At 43.7% G+C, this 5,000-nt stretch overlaps 15 non-coding genes across 15 annotated transcripts in view; all 15 read right to left on the bottom strand.

Annotated features, from left to right (window-relative positions):
- LOC145872600 (5S ribosomal RNA) overlaps positions 1-112 on the bottom strand; it is a 119-nt gene extending 7 nt beyond the window's left edge. Inside the window, exon 1 of the ribosomal RNA XR_014388232.1 lies at positions 1-112. This exon is cut by the window's left edge and continues 7 nt beyond it. This is a non-coding gene — a ribosomal RNA (5S ribosomal RNA).
- Positions 113-251: 139 nt separating this feature from the next.
- Positions 252-370, bottom strand: LOC145872599 (5S ribosomal RNA). Its single transcript, XR_014388231.1, has one exon. It is a non-coding gene; the product is annotated as a 5S ribosomal RNA (ribosomal RNA).
- A 409-nt stretch (positions 371-779) lies between these two features.
- Positions 780-898, bottom strand: LOC145867804 (5S ribosomal RNA). Its single transcript, XR_014383797.1, has one exon. It is a non-coding gene; the product is annotated as a 5S ribosomal RNA (ribosomal RNA).
- Positions 899-1,037: 139 nt separating this feature from the next.
- On the bottom strand, positions 1,038-1,156 carry LOC145872598 (5S ribosomal RNA). Its single transcript, XR_014388230.1, has one exon. It is a non-coding gene; the product is annotated as a 5S ribosomal RNA (ribosomal RNA).
- A 139-nt stretch (positions 1,157-1,295) lies between these two features.
- Positions 1,296-1,414, bottom strand: LOC145869690 (5S ribosomal RNA). Its single transcript, XR_014385686.1, has one exon. It is a non-coding gene; the product is annotated as a 5S ribosomal RNA (ribosomal RNA).
- A 409-nt stretch (positions 1,415-1,823) lies between these two features.
- LOC145872596 (5S ribosomal RNA) lies at positions 1,824-1,942 on the bottom strand. Its single transcript, XR_014388228.1, has one exon. It is a non-coding gene; the product is annotated as a 5S ribosomal RNA (ribosomal RNA).
- Positions 1,943-2,081: 139 nt separating this feature from the next.
- LOC145872595 (5S ribosomal RNA) lies at positions 2,082-2,200 on the bottom strand. Its single transcript, XR_014388227.1, has one exon. It is a non-coding gene; the product is annotated as a 5S ribosomal RNA (ribosomal RNA).
- Positions 2,201-2,609: 409 nt separating this feature from the next.
- Positions 2,610-2,728, bottom strand: LOC145869444 (5S ribosomal RNA). The gene has a single exon (XR_014385440.1). It is a non-coding gene; the product is annotated as a 5S ribosomal RNA (ribosomal RNA).
- Positions 2,729-2,867: 139 nt separating this feature from the next.
- LOC145872594 (5S ribosomal RNA) lies at positions 2,868-2,986 on the bottom strand. The gene has a single exon (XR_014388226.1). It is a non-coding gene; the product is annotated as a 5S ribosomal RNA (ribosomal RNA).
- A 139-nt stretch (positions 2,987-3,125) lies between these two features.
- On the bottom strand, positions 3,126-3,244 carry LOC145868780 (5S ribosomal RNA). The gene has a single exon (XR_014384776.1). It is a non-coding gene; the product is annotated as a 5S ribosomal RNA (ribosomal RNA).
- A 409-nt stretch (positions 3,245-3,653) lies between these two features.
- LOC145867803 (5S ribosomal RNA) lies at positions 3,654-3,772 on the bottom strand. Its single transcript, XR_014383796.1, has one exon. It is a non-coding gene; the product is annotated as a 5S ribosomal RNA (ribosomal RNA).
- A 139-nt stretch (positions 3,773-3,911) lies between these two features.
- On the bottom strand, positions 3,912-4,030 carry LOC145872593 (5S ribosomal RNA). The gene has a single exon (XR_014388225.1). It is a non-coding gene; the product is annotated as a 5S ribosomal RNA (ribosomal RNA).
- Positions 4,031-4,169: 139 nt separating this feature from the next.
- Positions 4,170-4,288, bottom strand: LOC145872592 (5S ribosomal RNA). Its single transcript, XR_014388224.1, has one exon. It is a non-coding gene; the product is annotated as a 5S ribosomal RNA (ribosomal RNA).
- A 409-nt stretch (positions 4,289-4,697) lies between these two features.
- LOC145872591 (5S ribosomal RNA) lies at positions 4,698-4,816 on the bottom strand. Its single transcript, XR_014388223.1, has one exon. It is a non-coding gene; the product is annotated as a 5S ribosomal RNA (ribosomal RNA).
- Positions 4,817-4,955: 139 nt separating this feature from the next.
- LOC145872590 (5S ribosomal RNA) overlaps positions 4,956-5,000 on the bottom strand; it is a 119-nt gene continuing 74 nt past the window's right edge. The window contains exon 1 of the ribosomal RNA XR_014388222.1: positions 4,956-5,000. This exon is cut by the window's right edge and continues 74 nt beyond it. This is a non-coding gene — a ribosomal RNA (5S ribosomal RNA).

Here is a 5,000-nt window from a genome sequence, read left to right as displayed (position 1 = left end):
AGCACCTGGTATTCCCAGGCGGTCTCCCATCCAAGTACTAACCAGGCCCGACCCTGCTTAGCTTCCGAGATCAGACGAGATCGGGCGTACCCAGGCTGGTATGGCCGTAAGCGAGAAACAATCTCTTGCTACAACATATATAGTCAAAGTGAGTCTGATAAAACAGACATTTAGTCAATTCATCATTAAATGCTTAATACAAGGCAGTGTTGCTGATGAAATAGTGCAAGAGCACACCCTCGTGGACAAAATGCTTACAGCACCTGGTATTCCCAGGCGGTCTCCCATCCAAGTACTAACCAGGCCCGACCCTGCTTAGCTTCCGAGATCAGACGAGATCGGGCGTACCCAGGCTGGTATGGCCGTAAGCGAGAAACAATCTCTTGCTACAACATATATAGTCAAAGTGAGTGTGATAAACAGACATTGCATTTTCACCAATTAGATAAGCAGCTTGAACTTTGTGTCACTGAAAAAGTAGAAGAAATTACAAACACTGTTCCCATCACTTTTTAGCACAGGTAGTTGGATAAAATACAAACTTTATTTCCTTTCATCATTTGAACAGGGCAAAGGAGCACAAAGCACACACAAGCTGCATTCAGCAACAATATTCTTGTTTGTCTTATAAATACAAGGCAGATGCTAATTGAAAACACAAGGAAATTTGATCCTATTAAAAAGGCAGGAAGCTGCATTTAGTCAATTCATCATTAAATGCTTACTACAAGGCAGTGTTGCTGATGAAATAGTGCAGGGGCACACCCTCGTGGACAAAATGCTTACAGCACCTGGTATTCCCAGGCGGTCTCCCATCCAAGTACTAACCAGGCCCGACCCTGCTTAGCTTCCAAGATCAGACGAGATCGGGCGTACCCAGGCTGGTATGGCCGTAAGCGAGAAACAATCTCTTGCTACAACATATATAGTCAAAGTGAATCTGATAAAACAGACATTTAGTCAATTCATCATTAAATGCTTAATACAAGGCAGTGTTGCTGATGAAATAGTGCAAGAGCACACCCTCGTGGACAAAATGCTTACAGCACCTGGTATTCCCAGGCGGTCTCCCATCCAAGTACTAACCAGGCCCGACCCTGCTTAGCTTCCGAGATCAGACGAGATCGGGCGTACCCAGGCTGGTATGGCCGTAAGCGAGAAACAATCTCTTGCTACAACATATATAGTCAAAGTGAGTCTGATAAAACAGACATTTAGTCAATTCATCATTAAATGCTTAATACAAGGCAGTGTTGCTGATGAAATAGTGCAAGAGCACACCCTCGTGGACAAAATGCTTACAGCACCTGGTATTCCCTGGCGGTCTCCCATCCAAGTACTAACCAGGCCCGACCCTGCTTAGCTTCCGAGATCAGACGAGATCGGGGGTACTCCGGCTGGTATGGCCGTAAGCGAGAAACAATCTCTTGCTACAACATATATAGTCAAAGTGAGTGTGATAAACAGACATTGCATTTTCACCAATTAGATAAGCAGCTTGAACTTTGTGTCACTGAAAAAGTAGAAGAAATTACAAACACTGTTCCCATCACTTTTTAGCACAGGTAGTTGGATAAAATACAAACTTTATTTCCTTTCATCATTTGAACAGGGCAAAGGAGCACAAAGCACACACAAGCTGCATTCAGCAACAATATTCTTGTTTGTCTTATAAATACAAGGCAGATGCTAATTGAAAACACAAGGAAATTTGATCCTATTAAAAAGGCAGGAAGCTGCATTTAGTCAATTCATCATTAAATGCTTACTACAAGGCAGTGTTGCTGATGAAATAGTGCAGGGGCACACCCTCGTGGACAAAATGCTTACAGCACCTGGTATTCCCAGGCGGTCTCCCATCCAAGTACTAACCAGGCCCGACCCTGCTTAGCTTCCGAGATCAGACGAGATCGGGCGTACCCAGGCTGGTATGGCCGTAAGCGAGAAACAATCTCTTGCTACAACATATATAGTCAAAGTGAGTCTGATAAAACAGACATTTAGTCAATTCATCATTAAATGCTTAATACAAGGCAGTGTTGCTGATGAAATAGTGCAAGAGCACACCCTCGTGGACAAAATGCTTACAGCACCTGGTATTCCCAGGCGGTCTCCCATCCAAGTACTAACCAGGCCCGACCCTGCTTAGCTTCCGAGATCAGACGAGATCGGGCGTACCCAGGCTGGTATGGCCGTAAGCGAGAAACAATCTCTTGCTACAACATATATAGTCAAAGTGAGTGTGATAAACAGACATTGCATTTTCACCAATTAGATAAGCAGCTTGAACTTTGTGTCACTGAAAAAGTAGAAGAAATTACAAACACTGTTCCCATCACTTTTTAGCACAGGTAGTTGGATAAAATACAAACTTTATTTCCTTTCATCATTTGAACAGGGCAAAGGAGCACAAAGCACACACAAGCTGCATTCAGCAACAATATTCTTGTTTGTCTTATAAATACAAGGCAGATGCTAATTGAAAACACAAGGAAATTTGATCCTATTAAAAAGGCAGGAAGCTGCATTTAGTCAATTCATCATTAAATGCTTACTACAAGGCAGTGTTGCTGATGAAATAGTGCAGGGGCACACCCTCGTGGACAAAATGCTTACAGCACCTGGTATTCCCAGGCTGTCTCCCATCCAAGTACTAACCAGGCCCGACCCTGCTTAGCTTCCGAGATCAGACGAGATCGGGCGTACCCAGGCTGGTATGGCCGTAAGCGAGAAACAATCTCTTGCTACAACATATATAGTCAAAGTGAATCTGATAAAACAGACATTTAGTCAATTCATCATTAAATGCTTAATACAAGGCAGTGTTGCTGATGAAATAGTGCAAGAGCACACCCTCGTGGACAAAATGCTTACAGCACCTGGTATTCCCAGGCGGTCTCCCATCCAAGTACTAACCAGGCCCGACCCTGCTTAGCTTCCGAGATCAGACGAGATCGGGCGTACCCAGGCTGGTATGGCCGTAAGCGAGAAACAATCTCTTGCTACAACATATATAGTCAAAGTGAGTCTGATAAAACAGACATTTAGTCAATTCATCATTAAATGCTTAATACAAGGCGGTGTTGCTGATGAAATAGTGCAAGAGCACACCCTCGTGGACAAAATGCTTACAGCACCTGGTATTCCCAGGCGGTCTCCCATCCAAGTACTAACCAGGCCCGACCATGCTTAGCTTCCGAGATCAGACGAGATCGGGGGTACTCAGGCTGGTATGGCCGTAAGCGAGAAACAATCTCTTGCTACAACATATATAGTCAAAGTGAGTGTGATAAACAGACATTGCATTTTCACCAATTAGATAAGCAGCTTGAACTTTGTGTCACTGAAAAAGTAGAAGAAATTACAAACACTGTTCCCATCACTTTTTAGCACAGGTAGTTGGATAAAATACAAACTTTATTTCCTTTCATCATTTGAACAGGGCAAAGGAGCACAAAGCACACACAAGCTGCATTCAGCAACAATATTCTTGTTTGTCTTATAAATACAAGGCAGATGCTAATTGAAAACACAAGGAAATTTGATCCTATTAAAAAGGCAGGAAGCTGCATTTAGTCAATTCATCATTAAATGCTTACTACAAGGCATTGTTGCTGATGAAATAGTGCAGGGGCACACCCTCGTGGACAAAATGCTTACAGCACCTGGTATTCCCAGGCGGTCTCCCATCCAAGTACTAACCAGGCCCGACCCTGCTTAGCTTCCAAGATCAGACGAGATCGGGCGTACCCAGGCTGGTATGGCCGTAAGCGAGAAACAATCTCTTGCTACAACATATATAGTCAAAGTGAATCTGATAAAACAGACATTTAGTCAATTCATCATTAAATGCTTAATACAAGGCAGTGTTGCTGATGAAATAGTGCAAGAGCACACCCTCGTGGACAAAATGCTTACAGCACCTGGTATTCCCAGGCGGTCTCCCATCCAAGTACTAACCAGGCCCGACCCTGCTTAGCTTCCGAGATCAGACGAGATCGGGCGTACCCAGGCTGGTATGGCCGTAAGCGAGAAACAATCTCTTGCTACAACATATATAGTCAAAGTGAGTCTGATAAAACAGACATTTAGTCAATTCATCATTAAATGCTTAATACAAGGCAGTGTTGCTGATGAAATAGTGCAAGAGCACACCCTCGTGGACAAAATGCTTACAGCACCTGGTATTCCCAGGCGGTCTCCCATCCAAGTACTAACCAGGCCCGACCCTGCTTAGCTTCCGAGATCAGACGAGATCGGGCGTACCCAGGCTGGTATGGCCGTAAGCGAGAAACAATCTCTTGCTACAACATATATAGTCAAAGTGAGTGTGATAAACAGACATTGCATTTTCACCAATTAGATAAGCAGCTTGAACTTTGTGTCACTGAAAAAGTAGAAGAAATTACAAACACTGTTCCCATCACTTTTTAGCACAGGTAGTTGGATAAAATACAAACTTTATTTCCTTTCATCATTTGAACAGGGCAAAGGAGCACAAAGCACACACAAGCTGCATTCAGCAACAATATTCTTGTTTGTCTTATAAATACAAGGCAGATGCTAATTGAAAACACAAGGAAATTTGATCCTATTAAAAAGGCAGGAAGCTGCATTTAGTCAATTCATCATTAAATGCTTACTACAAGGCAGTGTTGCTGATGAAATAGTGCAGGGGCACACCCTCGTGGACAAAATGCTTACAGCACCTGGTATTCCCAGGCGGTCTCCCATCCAAGTACTAACCAGGCCCGACCCTGCTTAGCTTCCGAGATCAGACGAGATCGGGCGTACCCAGGCTGGTATGGCCGTAAGCGAGAAACAATCTCTTGCTACAACATATATAGTCAAAGTGAGTCTGATAAAACAGACATTTAGTCAATTCATCATTAAATGCTTAATACAAGGCAGTGTTGCTGATGAAATAGTGCAAGAGCACACCCTCGTGGACAAAATGCTTACAGCACCTGGTATTCCCAGGCGGTCTCCCATCCAAGTAC

The sequence above is a fragment of the Salmo salar genome, unplaced genomic scaffold, assembly GCF_965601325.2.
Source record: "Salmo salar unplaced genomic scaffold, fSalSal1 ptg000293l, whole genome shotgun sequence".
Classification (NCBI taxonomy): Eukaryota; Metazoa; Chordata; class Actinopteri; order Salmoniformes; family Salmonidae; genus Salmo; species Salmo salar.
Note: the sequence above shows the minus strand (reverse complement) of the source record. Positions and strands in the feature narration are given on the sequence as shown.